The sequence below is a fragment of the Abramis brama genome (assembly GCF_963993115.1).
Source record: "Abramis brama genome assembly, chromosome: 1".
Taxonomy (NCBI): Eukaryota; Metazoa; Chordata; class Actinopteri; order Cypriniformes; family Leuciscidae; genus Abramis; species Abramis brama.
In genome coordinates this window covers 43330084-43344688 of record NC_139963.1, presented here as the reverse complement: position 1 = coordinate 43344688, position 14605 = coordinate 43330084, and the positions used below count along the sequence as shown (strand labels likewise).

The window sequence follows — 14605 nt, the reverse complement described above, 5'->3', positions numbered from 1 at the left end:
GATGTTGTGTTTTTTCCCTTTGTCAAGGAGTGTGTGTAGTTATTAAATAGAGTAGAGTGTATTTTGTTTTGAATAGGACAAAGAAAGAATGACCACGATCAGTGACGGCCTTCATGTCAAGTTCACGAGGTCAAACACTCACTCGCTCTGATATATTCATGTGACCACAACAAAACGAGACACATCAAAGCTAAAGGTAACGCTGAGTGCTGCTCTGATTCACGACTAGGACGGTTTTGTTTCCATACAAACGTCTGCACTCTACCTTGCTCTCTTTTTCTTGTTTTTGAGAGAAGAATAGCGTTCTTTTGGTTCAGGATTTACAGCGGTGACCTGGACAAGAGCATGTCACTGCCATTACTGTACAAGGAATAGTTCACCTAAAATAAAATTCTGCCATTACTGTCTGTGGAAAACATAAAGAAAAGTCCTGAATGGAGCCGACTGAAGAAAAACACATAGTGTTGAGAGTTAAAGGAATAGTTCACCTAAAATAAAAATCATCATTCATGTTGTTCCTAAACTATTTCCCATTACCATGAAAATTATACAATGAACATAAAGGCGGTCTATATGACTTTATATGCTATATTTGGCTTCAGCAGACTTGGAATAATACATTTGCTAAATATTATATTCAAATTATATTCACATATTCAAATACAGTAAGATCTAATAAAACGTATAGTATTTTTCATTTATAAATGTAAATATTCTTAAATGTATGTTTAAATATATTTTTAACATTAAATATATTTTACATATATTCAAATACAGTAAGTTCTAATAATGAATGTAATATTAAATCATTTTAAATTCTACAAAATTAAATCTTACATTTAATAAATATATTTAAACTTTTAATGAATAAACTAAATACATTTTAATTTATTAAAATAATTGTTTGTCTTATTTAAATACAGTATTATCTTATAATAAATATATTAAATATTTTAAAATTCTAAATGTTATATTCATACATTTAGTAAAAAATAGATACATTTGCCGAAGAGCATTAATTCTTGTGCGTCCTTTTATCACAATGCAGCAAGTTTGAATGTGCTGAAAAAAATGAGTGTGAGTAAATGATGACAACATTTTCATGTTTGGGTGAACCATTCCTTTCAAGATCCAGTCCAGCTATAATTAAATGGACAGGGACTATAACAACACATAAAGGATTCATTCTAGATGTTCATAAGTTTGTAATTGTTGCATAATATCCCCTTAACGTCTCCCTCAGCTTCGCTCATAGTGAATGCATTGAACACGATCCCCCAGATCTTTCATGGTGGTGCTGATAAGCATCTTTGCCCACAACCTCAGCCTGACACACTCATTTAAGAAACAAAGAATCGACAGTGTTCACCGTTCACTTCGTTGCACATCTGCAGGATGCAGGAGGCTTGTCTGGGCTCTGTTTTGTCTGCAATTGGATCACATCAGGTCCTTTTGTTTGCGATGCCTCAGATATCAGAGAGAGGTTTCGCTGCAGGTACTCGCAAGTTTGTGTAACGGGCAGGTGCTTTCAGCCGGTTGTCGCCCCCGGGGTTGCGTTGAAACCCAGCGCTCCAGACGCGTGCCTGCGCAGACGCCGGGACACTGTGTGCTTCTCCAGGGACGAGCCGCGTGGGAGACCGGAAAGGACAGACTGCAGATGTGAGCAGTCCAAAAGGAAATGGATTTACAAGCGCTTGCTCTGAGGAATTATCTCTGCGTCTGCCGCTGAGGCCAGATGTCAGGCTTCTAGCAAACATGCTCACTTGTTAGTTTACATTTGGCCCTGATGTCCTCCATCAGCACCGCTTGATCAATGATCTCAAAGTTCACCTCCGTTACAGAGAGATTCTTCATTGGGATTAGCTCTCTCTGAAGGCATTGTAAATGTACGGAAGCCCATTTCCATCACATAAAAAAAAAAAGTCATGCTTTGGTAAATCACAATTATGACAAGTCTAAACTATGACAAAAGTTGACTAATTGACTAACAATTGACTAATGATAAATGAGATAAAAAGTCTGAATTATGACAAATCGAGAGTCAAGTATGATATAAAGAGTCTAAAATATAAAAGTCATAAATTATTACATAGTTAAAATCATGAGATAAGTTGAAATTATGAGATAAAAGACAATTATCAGATAAGATTAAGAAAAGTCAATTATAACAAGTCAATTTTGATATAAAAAGTTATTAAAAGTTGTCAAATATTACAGTCAAAATTATGAGATAAAAACACAATTATGAGATAATATTATGAGAAGTCATAATTAGGACATAAAAAGTCAAAATTATGAGATAAAAAGAATTCTAAACTGTAATTATTCTTTACCGCATTTGACATTTTGACTTAAAAGGTAATTATGACAAAAAGTCAATTATTACAAATTTTGTAATTTCCAAAACATTACTATGTCATAATTTTGACTCTTTTTCATAAGTATGACATAAGTTTACCAAGGCATGATTGTTTTTCTTATGTGGTAGAAATGGGTTTCCATAGTTATGAGATGTTAGCATTGTATATTATTCTTGATAAAGATTGTTAGAAGCCAGTTCGGAGTGTCTACACTGCCGATAATCTAAAATGAGATTTGAGATCATTTGATTTGTTCCAGAGGTCTGCAAAGGTCACAAGTCACTCAGTGACAGTTAAATACAGGACCTTACTGGTTTCCTCGGGTTACACAGGAACAATGGTGATCTGTGGCAGCCTTTGAAGTGCTGATGGCTAGCTAGCGAAGTTGGTCAATAATGTCATTTTTCTTTTCTTTTTTAAAGACTGACAGCGGTTTGAAGCGGCAATAAGGCATTCATTACAATGAAATAGGGTGACGTGACCATGTGCAAACACGGAAAACATGCTTAAATCAAGATTCCTTTACTTGCAAAATGACAATACTAAGTGTTGTCAAGCTAGTAATAACAAGCAACCAATAGTGTGATTAAACTTGAAGTGTTCGAAGCCAAAAATGAATGTTTTTCATCTCCTGTCGTTCCTAACATGTATGACTTTCTGTGGAACATAAAATAAGATATTTGGAGTCCAAGAAATGTTTCGAAACATCTTCTGAAAGAAAGTAATGCTGGTTTGATGATTATGATGCCAGAAGGTTCAGTGTAGGACGGTGAACTGTCCCTTTAAGAAGGCGCTGTGGTGTTGAACACCCAGTCTTGAGGTCTGAAATGAAGTGTTAATGTGTGTGAGGCCTCGCTGGACCAGAGAGGAAGTAGAGTAGCGTCCACAGCTGTGATGGCTTTAACACAGAGAGACAACGGCCAACTACAAATAATAATAATATGAAGGTTGCTGGGTTAAGGGAGGATGAACTTATGTAACCCAGTGTGTGTGTGTGTGTGTGTGTGTGTGTGTGTGTGTGTGTGTGTGTGTGTGTGTGTTGAATAACAAACAACAAACATTCGTTTGAAGTGACTCTACCTGTTCTGTCATTCAAACAAGCGTCTGCACGCTTCCTTTTTAGTAATTGTTTTTTGATATGAATCTTAAGCAAATAGCAGTTACTTGTAGCTTATGTGGGTTTTTTACACACGCAAATCAAACACAACCTTCAGCTCTTCGTCCTTAATATCGCTTATGCGAATCATTCGTGACGGACACCAAAAGTGGCCAGCAGGTAAACGCTACACATCCTTAGTTGTTTTACCAGTTTACACACTCAAACACGCTTTGGGCCAGTCAGACTGGTAACCCAAAGTTTGCCGGATCGATCCTCAATACTGGTCAAAAAAGTGATCAAAAGCCCATCATTTTTATAATTATAATAATAATAATTTGTTACATTTATATAGCACTTTTCTGGGCACTCAAATCGCTTTACATGGAAGGGGGAATATCCTTAACCACCACCAATGTGCAGCATCCACCTGGATGATGCGACGGCAGCCATATTGGGCCAGAACGCCCACCACACACACCAGCTTATTGGTGGAGAGGAGACAGTAATGAAGCCAATCAGTATATGGGGATGATTAGGAGGCCATGATGGACAGAGGCCAAGGGGCAAATTTGGCCAGGATGCCGGGGTTACACCCCTACTCTTTTTCGAAGGACATCCTGGGATTTTTAATGACCACAGAGAGTCAGGACCTTGGTTTAATGTCTCATCCGAAGGATGGTGCTCTTTGACAGTATAGTGTCCCCGTCACTACACTGGGGCATTAGGACCCACACAGACCACAGGTTGAGCGCCCCCTACTGGCCTCACTAACACCTCTTCCAGCAGCAACCTGGTTTTCCCAGGAGGTCTCCCATCCTCGTACTGACCAGGCTCGACCCTGCTTAGCTTCAGTGGGCAACCAGTTTTAGGGCTACAGGGTGATATAACCAATTATGTTAGTTGCACATCAACACAACATTACGCTAACATGCAAGACTGAGCATCAAGGACCTGTCTGATAAGAAACATTTGAAACAAGTCGTTTATAAATCTGGAAGTGGAAATTGACTTGGTGGCCGTTTTGTAAATGTCACAGATGTCAGATATGAGCACACTTTTCATTCTCGTCATCACATATGAGGGCTGACTGGTCTATTGACAGCCAAGAGCGCATCAGGACATGTAATTGTCTAGGAATGTCTTTATGTTTTGCTGATGACAGCATCTGGAAGGCTGCTTTCTTCCTCATTCCAGCCAACTGTGATATTTGGCCACGATAACCTGCTTGTGCAACTTGCTTCTTTTCCGTTGGTGATTTTTCGAGTCTGGTAGCCCTGGGGCCGTTTTCCAGAACCCCCCCACACACATGACCGTCTTACACACACGGAAAAGATAAACATGCCTTGCGGATCTGTCTATTTCCTCATGGGTTACAATAGGTCACATTGTTTGCCCAAAAGACCCCGCAGACAGCCGAGACGTGCAAGATAGACCAGCTACGGACTGTGGTTCCCATCCATGCGAGAACATCAGGCCTATCGACATGTTGCCACCCGCAACACTTTCTATTGCTCATGTATCATACACTCACAGAACGACTGTGGAGACCTGTGGATTGATACAGGTGAGGTTCTTTTTTTCCAGTACAAATATCCCAACATACTTAAATCAAGATAAATTTACTTGAAAAGCAAAATGAGGCTGAAGATATCAAGGGCCAGATTTACTAACAGCTTGCAGCAGCGCAAACCCTCTGTTGGCGTTAAAAAACAGTTTTACCCTGTTTAGTAAATCTGAAATTTCTTAAACGTATCAAAATTAAGTGAGTTTTTGCTTAAAACAAGAAAAAAATATCTGCCAATGGGTTCAGAAAAATAATTGTGTTTTTCTGACCCCATTGGCAGATATTTGTTCACATTTTGAGCATAAAGTCACTAAATTTTGATGCTCTTTTTTTCAAGTAGCTGTAACAAGTACTGGAAAACAAGTCAAAAATACTGAGTGAGAAAATCTTTTTTTTTTTCTTTTTTTTTGGCCGTGTGAGCCATAAAGCGAGAAGCTGCAAAGTGCTCTTCTTTCCCAATATCCTCAGACACGCTAACCAAGTGCTCTGGAAACATTCTGCCCTCCTTTAAACATTCAATTTGAGCAATCCCATGAGTCTCTTCATGTTCACCCATCCTTCAGCACACCGAGATCATCAGCCCTTGTTGTGCACAAGTGGCCGCTCGCCATGTGCCTAAAGGATGGATGGAAACCACATGCTCTCTATCCGTCGTATGTCACAAGCCCGCGTCTATTACAGTCTTGTGTTTGAGCGTAAACATCTGGACATATGTTTATGAAGGGTGTGTGTTCACATGCATGGCTCTGTTGTGTGTTTTTAAGCTAGGTAAATCTTAGCATTGTGCTGTGAGTCAGGCCTGCATAGGCTAAGTCTAATCGAACACCTTGGCTCTACTCTTGCGCAACTTATCCAAACACTAACGCACACTGCAGTGTGTACACAGGAGGAACTGGATACAGAATGTCGGAGAGCGCTCGCAGGCTCAGTGTTAAAAACAAATATGAGCAGGATGTCACTATGTGCAGGAGTATCGAGTAACGTCGCTTCAGCTTTTATGCTGAAAGAGGTAGTGTTGACACAGATGCTCCTTCCAGAAAGGGACAGATGAGACGGATCAGAATTCCTTTAGTTGCAGGAATGTACATGAACAACTCATAATCGTCTAATGACATGCGATTTAAAACTTGACTCTTTATTGTTGAGCCCTGTCTTCTGCGTCTTGATCAAGAGGGAGCAGAGGATATAAAGGAATGGGTGAGCTGAGGCCTGTGCCGGGATGTTGGGACAGGCCATGACAGGGTGAGGGGAGTTAGCTGGGTTATATAAACCCTTGTCCCACCTCAGGCAGGACAACACAATCTTCTAAAAGAGCTCAAGGCTTGAGTGCTATACATGCTGAGCCAGGCTACTTTACGAGACACACTCACTTTATACACACACAACCACACAGGAGGCGGAGAGGGGTGATTATAACCAGCTTTCACTGTTGACTCTTCCAAAAGTTTCAAGCATCGATACTCAATCCTGTTCCTGGAGGTCTAGACTGAATCCCACTGTGTACACTATCTGTTCCCAATAGTAGACCTGTGAGATGAGGTTTAGTGCATCCCAAATCATAGCATGTTGAAAACTGCATTTGTTTTGTTTGTTTTTTGCTTAATTACCCACAATCCCTTGCTGAAAAGGTTATCATTGATTTTTCTTTTCACATTTATATTTGCAGATACTCCAAATTAGTAATATTCAGTAATATATCACTATAAAACTAGTTACAAAGCAATAGCATTTATAAATGTATGAATTGCAAAAATGTAAAGAAAGAATTTTAAGGTAATGAAGTTAGCTAGATGTTAAAGCGTAAACGCAAACAGGTGTCTGTGGTCTAAAGATGTAGTTTAATGCCATTTTAATTTGCTTCAATATTGACACTCTCAGCATTCTCAAAACTTCGGTTCTCTAAACATTTCCAGTAACTTTTTTAGAATGTTTGTTCAATGTTACTTGGTCTTTAATAACGTTCTCAAAACATTAGCACAAAAACGTTATTTATATATCCTTCATTGAATGTTTTTTCTGTAGCGTTTAAGTGTGAGGTTCATCAAATAATTTTTAAACGTTACTAACTACTCATTTAAGAACTTTTAAAGTGAACTATAATATTTGCAAAATGATCAAATGGAACATTCCCTTAATGTTTTCTCTGATGTTCATTCTGAAATAACGTTTTCATAACTAACTGTTCTTAGAATGTGTTTTTCGTTGGGCTCCTGCATACTCAAACTTTAGTACTTTTCATAACCAGCAAAGTATTTGCATTCAGCGCATAGTACAAGTATGCAAACTGAGAAGGAGCGCGAGTGCTGTAATTTTCCACTGAACCCATAGACCCTGATTGGCTGGTTCAGGTGTGTTCGATTAGATTTGGACCTGAACTTGTGCAGCACGGGTTCAAACTAAAGTTCACACAAACACACATTTACTCACTAGACAACTTTTCATTAAACTCTCGATCTAATTTCAGAGAGGGTTTATTGAGACGGGATGTTTTGTGGTTTTCTGCCTCGACTCAAGCCAAATGTGTGGGTTTGGAAGCTGCGTGTGCCAGATCGCTTAAGCATCTCCTCAATTCTGGCTCTCGAGTTCCTCTCACAAGCTCCTAAAAGTGTTTTCACATGTCATTTGCATTCAAGACAGGTAGATGTGCAGACTCACCAGGGTGTGTGAGACGGGACGCTGGCTCTCCTTCTCTGTGTTTCTGGCTCTGTAAGAGAAGGAGAAGGTCAAAGGTTCAGTAAGCGTCACACAGCTGTTTGTCCGACTTTAGGTCTGGGCTGGAATGCTTCAGGAAGTGTGTTTTGGGGGGATGAGAGGGTGCACGCACAGGCCTGTCTGCATGTTTGTGTCCCACTGATGAGCAATCACCTCCCTCTCTTTATTAGTGCCGTTCTACCAATGGGGTCAGAAAAATAATCTTGTTTTCCCTTTTAATTAAGTTTATTTTTCTGACTCCAATGGCAGATATTTGTTCTTGTTTGAAGTATAAACTCATTTATTTTTGATACTTTTTCAGAAAACAAGACGTACCTAAAGTCAGTTACATCATCATAGTAATGCTTAGATATTTTACTAGAAAACAAGACTGAGAAAGAAAATATTTTTTGCACTGGATTGCTCAGAGATTTAAACATATTAATCTTCTAGTGCATGCTATGGACATGAACGTCGCTTTGCATAAAAGCGTTTATTGAATGCTTTTATCCAAAGTGCAAATGTGATTTGGAGATTTTAGATAATAAGCGGTCGAGCAGGAATACTGTAGCATTCTGCTGGTAAAAAGGTGTTTGCAATGGAAAGAAAGCGAGCTGTGTTTAAGAAGCGGAGAGTATAGAGGTGTTGAATGGAGTCGAGTGAAGCGTTGCAGGCTGTCCGGAGTGTTTATCTGACACACACACACTTAGTGCAGGAATGCAGGCTGACAGCTTGTCCCTGTCTTGCAGTATCGATTTAGATGTGTTCAAATATGTGTATTCATTTTGTTTCAGTTAATTCATTTGCCGTTTCCATCTTCATGTTCAGTCGTCTCAGAAGCAGCTTCTGTTTATTTTACTCTCTGTGTTTGGATTCACTTAACTTCACTCTGGTTACAAAATTGTCCCCAGAAGTGAGCTAAATCTAACAAAGATCCAGGTATACCCACAAATGTAAAATGGCTGAATCATATACAGTATATACATACAATAGATTGATCAATTTAATGTTTCTATATATATATATATCACTTTTGATCAATTTAATGTTTCCTTGCTGAATAAAAGTATTCATTTCTTTAAAAAACCCTAAGTACTAAGTTGACCCTAAGTACTAACATTCTCCCTTTACTGTGGTTTTGTCGTTATATTAGGGGACTTTACTGTCTGACTTGCATCTTTTGTAAATATAACACTTAAAGTCATGTGATGTTTGAAAGGTTGGGTAAATGTATGACTTTCATCGAGCAGCCACACGATACATTCTTTTGCATGAAGATATCTGAGTAGTTCTGTGTAAACACTGTTCAAATACAAGTGAGATGAACACACACAACCTGGTCATCACACAATGTGGCCTGAGGCAGATGATGAGGAAAACTGTGGTGCTGATGAACAGGTTGTGTGTGTGTGAGTGCGTGCGTGCGTGTGTGTGTGTGTTTTGGATGTGGTTTGATCAGATAACACACCACCTGTGCACGATACAACATCAGAAAATCACTGCTTTCCTCTTTCCATGTCAGTCAGAGAAGCGTTTTCAGCTTCTAAGTAATTATTAGACTTACACAGTATTCTTTGAAGTATCTTGTAATAACATGGAAGTATGAATCTCACAAAACCTGTCTGGGTCATATTTCACCCCTAAATAAAAAAAAGAAAATAAATTACATTATGGCTACTGTGATACAAAAACAAGAATATATTATTATTTAAATTATAAAATATTCATAAATATATAGTGATAGTATGTGTTGAACAAATGAAGAAAGGTGCTGAATTGGCATTAAACATTTTTGTAAAATATAATGAAAAATTGTATTATTTTCTTTGAATTTTGTAGTGAAATATGACCTGGACTTTTTTTTTTTTTTTTTAATAAGATTTAACCATAATATATTAATATGGTAATCAATCTGTAGTATGGATGGTAAATATGAAAATATCAAAGTGTTCATAATTCATGAAATCATTCTCTACCTAAAATATTTTTTTTAAACTGTAAATTAAACAAATATTATTGAAGTATGTTTTACAAGAAAGTACAGTGACACATTACTTAATTATGCCTTGTAATGCATTGTATGATCTTGTGAATAATCGTAACCACAGTTATAATAATAATCATAGTTACACCTTTAGAATGCAATAAAACACATAACAAACAACCAATTTCAGATGCAATAAGAATTCGGCAAATATTATAATGCATTTTTTTTTTTTTTTTTTTTTTTTTTTTTTTATCTTTTGGTTAGTCTTTCTCCTTCAAAATGTCTTAATTTTCTCAATTTTAATTTAGTGTTTTGCCTGCCGATTCTTTGTAATTATTTATAACCTTTACTAGCGATTTCTTAGTAAAAAAATGTTTCTACACCATTTTTTCTTTCGTGTATGATTGTGTAATTGAGTCTAAAGTTTCATTATGAATGTTACAGCTATTTAAGTGCAGTGATTCACCGTGGTATTTTGTTAAGTAGGAATGTTCTTTGAGGATTATTAACACACAGACACGGGGTGATTCAGTCGGCAGCACCTTGAGTATTAAATATGAGTCGCTCCGCACTTCTGCAACACCTGAAACTGGATATTTGCTCAAAGTATGACTGACTCAACACCAAAATACACTTCTGAGACGCTGAGCTACACGCGTCAGGCACACTCGCTCTTCAGCGTCTTAACTAGGTCATGTGCTGTGACAGCGTTCAGTGTCTGTGTTTCTCACTATATGCTCAGCGGTATCTGTCAGGGACCCGTGGTAGTTTGTACTGAGAAGCATTTGTTCTAGTTTTGGGTGGTTCTGTTGTGGCCTGAAGTATGCTGCTGATAAGGTCAATTACAGATGTCAACATCTTATGTTTACATGCCACATTAAATTGAAAGAAAGATACAGTGCTGGGTGGTATCAGATAGTAATCCTGTAGGAATCTCTTTAATATCTCCATTGTTTCTCCCAGACAGCAATGCGAGTAAATGTAGACTTCCACAGTATTTATGATATTTCCAGAGATAAACACCCTAACATGAGTGAGAGCTGAGGCTCAGATTTGCCAAGATAACAAAGTCTGCAATCAAAAGTCAGAGGTCTCAATATGAACTCAAACATTTCTCACCAAAATGATCCGAACTGCCGTCCGCATTAATTGTACAGCCCTGTTATCTTACTGTATGGCAACAGCTGACTCAAATCATTTCAATTAATTTAAACTTAAATATAACATAGCTGTGTATATACACTGTAAAAAAAAAAGTACAATCAACTTGGATGTTTAAGTAATTTCAACTTAAATTACATTAAACTGACTTTAAAAATGAGTTGAATCTTGTATTCTGATGAGTTAAAGCACTGTAACTTATTGATCATATAATTGTTTTACAGTGTATACTACTGTATGTCTATACTATTTCTATGTGTGTGTGTGTGTGCCTATGAAATTATGCCTGTGAACTTTGATCAATGACGTTTCCATCTGGGATGATACTTCGAACGATTACCATTTACCATATTCATATATCGGCATTCCTTAGAATGATGCAAACATGCTAATGCAGTGGCGTTTCACTGTAAGTGTTATGACTATATAGCTGCGCTATCTATGTTTTTGAAGCTCTCTCAATCTTGTAAATGCGAACTATTTTGCAAACACACACACAGATACACAGTGACCGTGTCACCCGTGTGGGCTGAAAGCAGATACAAGTGCCGTTAACCTCTACTGAAATAGCCGCCGAGGAAACGCCACATGACGAGACACACGTCAGCGATACGCCGGGGGACGTGTGTGTGTGTGTGTGTGCGTGTGTGTGTGTGTACTGTAGGGGGACTTGCAGGATATAAAACCCACAGTACCGGGTTTGTGTGTGTGCAAGCAAAGTTCACCGACACATTCCACATCTTCACCCTCAGGCTCAAACAAACACTGACCCACACACATCATCCTCAAGACCGGCCGAATCTAAACATTTAAACAAGAACATCTTAAACTAACACTTATTATGCACTTATCAGTTTCTGGGCGAAGTCAAATAAGTGAATGTGTTTATCGGGACGCTGTGTTTGAATTCGCATTAGCCATTAATACCGGTCGGTGGAGTATTTGACCTGGCGTAGAGTTCAGGGCCGCGGTCTGCGTCTTCGGTTCAAGGCTCATTTCCTAATTACAGTTCAGTCAGGAGGTAATTACAGCCTTAGATTAAAGTCATTTTCTTTTTTCACTGCCTGGCGAAAATGCGGCAATTTGCGGCGGCTCGCGCGGATGTGCTCCTTCGCCTCCTGAGGGGAAATAGCTTGGTGGACAAACCAGCATTTTTCTGATTTTTGCCATATTTGTAGCGGACCAGATCAGCTCTAGAGAGAGCTACATAGGAAAATCTAGCCTGGGAGCGTTTGATAAACGGCTGTGTTTAAGTTATTTGGGGTTTGAGCTACAGCTGAGAGGCCTGAAACCATTGCATGTGTGTGTACTTATAGCGAGGTTTCATGTGGCTCTTCAGAACGCATCATTTGGCTTCATCCATCAAGGTCTTCTTCAGTTTGGTTTGGCAGCGACGACGGGTGACTCGGGCTACACACACACACACACCCTGCTTGGTCAGCATGGCTTTGTCGCTCTTTGAAGCCTGAGGTTTAATTTAAGAGCGCTAAAGCCACCTGGAAGATCCTGAACACTCCTGTTTAAAAGCTCTTATCAAACATGCCAGTTTCTATGCATGCAATTAGAGTTGAGGTTTGTCCTGACCCTTTCTGATGGGCTTTTGCTATTTTCCCTTGCATTCTTTCACAAGTGTTGCTTTTTCTGCCCCGTCGACTCCGTCAAGCCGCCCGCTGTTTGACTAACCCCCGTCTCTCAGTCCTCTTCACGCCCCTTCACCCCCTCCCCTGCCTTCACCTCCAGCCTGACTTTTAACCTCTTAATCCTGCATTGTGAAGGACAGGCCACTAAGGACAGCAGAGAACGCGCTGCTAATTGGTGTAGAAGGGAACCAAAATCAGCAGGACGCCACAAATCTGATCATGTGGCAACAAGAGCATGGAAACCAGTTTGCCAGTGCCATTTCAGCACTACCGATAAAGAATGAATGAATGCATAATAAATAAATGGCTTTTTCAATTTTATTTTATTTTTAATTAAATTTTAGTTGATTTTAGTCTTTTGTTGTAAAAAAATAAATATCTTTTTAGATTATTTTACTGTAGAATCATTTAGAATTTTTATTGTAGAAACTGTTATTGTAGAATCTTTTTTGTTGACTCTTTAGTAGTAGAATATTTTACTGTGGAATCTTTTAGTATCTTTTTTGTTGACTTTTTTAGAATCTTTTACTGTAGAATCTTTTAGAGTCTTTTGTTGTAAAATATTTTAGAATTTTTTAATGTACAATCTTTAAGAAACTTTTACTGTTGCATCTTTTAGAATCTTTTTTGTAGTATTTTGTTGTAGAATCTTTTACTGTAGAATCTATTTTTTATAGAATATTTATGAATTCTTCAAGTATATAGTCTCAGTGCTACCCAGCAAGACAAATTAAACAAGATTTTTAACTAGATTTTTTATTTATTAAAATCATGCATGCAAAACTTGATGCTATGTTGCTAGGGTCTTGCGGGTCGTTGCCAGGCAGTTGCTAGTGTGTTTCTAGGGTGTTGCCAGGGTGTTTGCTATATGGTTACTTACTAGTCCAAATCCAACTAGTAGTCTCTATAAAAATCTGATCCCTAGATATGGCCCTAAACCTGATTACTTAAAAGTAAAATACCAGCACACTTCTCCTCAAATATAACGGCATGATTTGAGGAATCATTAGTGTCAGTGGCACAAACTTTGTGGGACAAGTCCTTTATATGGAGAGACAGACAGAAGAATAGAGTCCTCTGTCATGCCGCGTTTACGAAACACAGAGACACAAGGAGGTGGTCTTCAAGATAGCTTTTAGATGTCCGTGTTTGCCTTGGCAGAGTCCTCTGTGTGTGTGTGTGTGTGTGTGTGTGTGTGTGTGTGTGTGTGTGTGTGTGTGTGTGTGTGTGTGTGTGTGTGTGTGTGTGTGTGTTTATCAGAAAACCCATGGTTCTGTTCTGCGCTGTGAGTGATTTTGTTTGGACAGAACGGTAGGGAAATACCATAGGGATGTTATTTTGACACTGTGAGGAAAGCTGGCACGAGGAGCTTGATCTGCCACATGCACAACCTCAGACTCACATTCTGATGATTCCAACACATGAGGTTATTATTTTACATTATTACATCATTGAAGGCTAAATTAAAGTTTTATTTACAAGAAGTAGAGTTCAGGTTTTGATGATGACAGAATTTTGATTTGATTTTTTCAGAATGTTCAATGAATAAAGGTTCTTTATTGGCATTGATGGTTCCATGAAGAACCGTAAACATAAATGGAACCTTTCTAATGCACAAAAGTTCTTTATAGTGGAAAAAGGTTCTTTAGTAGATTCTTCCCACTAAAAAAAAAGGTTCTTTTAGAACTTTTCCATGAATGGTTCTTTGGCGGACCCCAAATGGTTCTTTAATGGCATCGTTGCAACAAAGACCCCTTTTGAATCCATTATGTTCAACAGTGTACCCCATTTATTTTCATGACACCATAAGCCAGTGTATAATAAACTTGTAAAATGAATTGACAGGGTGCTTTAAAGTTCTACTCCGCTCACAGCTCCTTAATTAAGTCTCTCAGACAGGAATATTTGCTTTTCCCTCAAGTTTCATCCTTTCTCATATCCTGTGTACCATGTTCTCTCACCTTCCGTTTTGTCTTCTCAACGTCTACTCTACACAAACTCCTCTCTGGGCTTCTCTCTTTGACATTTACAAGTGCCAAGGAATTTAGGAAGCCACTAGAAAATATGAAACCGCACACAGAAGGTATTCTGATTCCAATTAAT

General features: G+C 38.4%; 2 protein-coding genes across 3 annotated transcripts in view; one reads left to right on the top strand and one right to left on the bottom strand.

Annotated features, from left to right (window-relative positions):
• Nucleotides 1–14605, top strand: part of coro7 (coronin 7) — a 142133-nt gene that overhangs the window by 92225 nt on the left and 35303 nt on the right. The window lies entirely within an intron of this gene.
• vasnb (vasorin b) overlaps nt 1–14605 on the bottom strand; it is a 29582-nt gene that overhangs the window by 9115 nt on the left and 5862 nt on the right. For both annotated transcript variants that reach the window (XM_084129886.1, XM_084129885.1), the window contains exon 2: nt 7679–7727. The gene's annotated coding sequence lies outside the window, so the exon portion shown is untranslated. The remainder of the gene's footprint in view (nt 1–7678; nt 7728–14605) is intronic.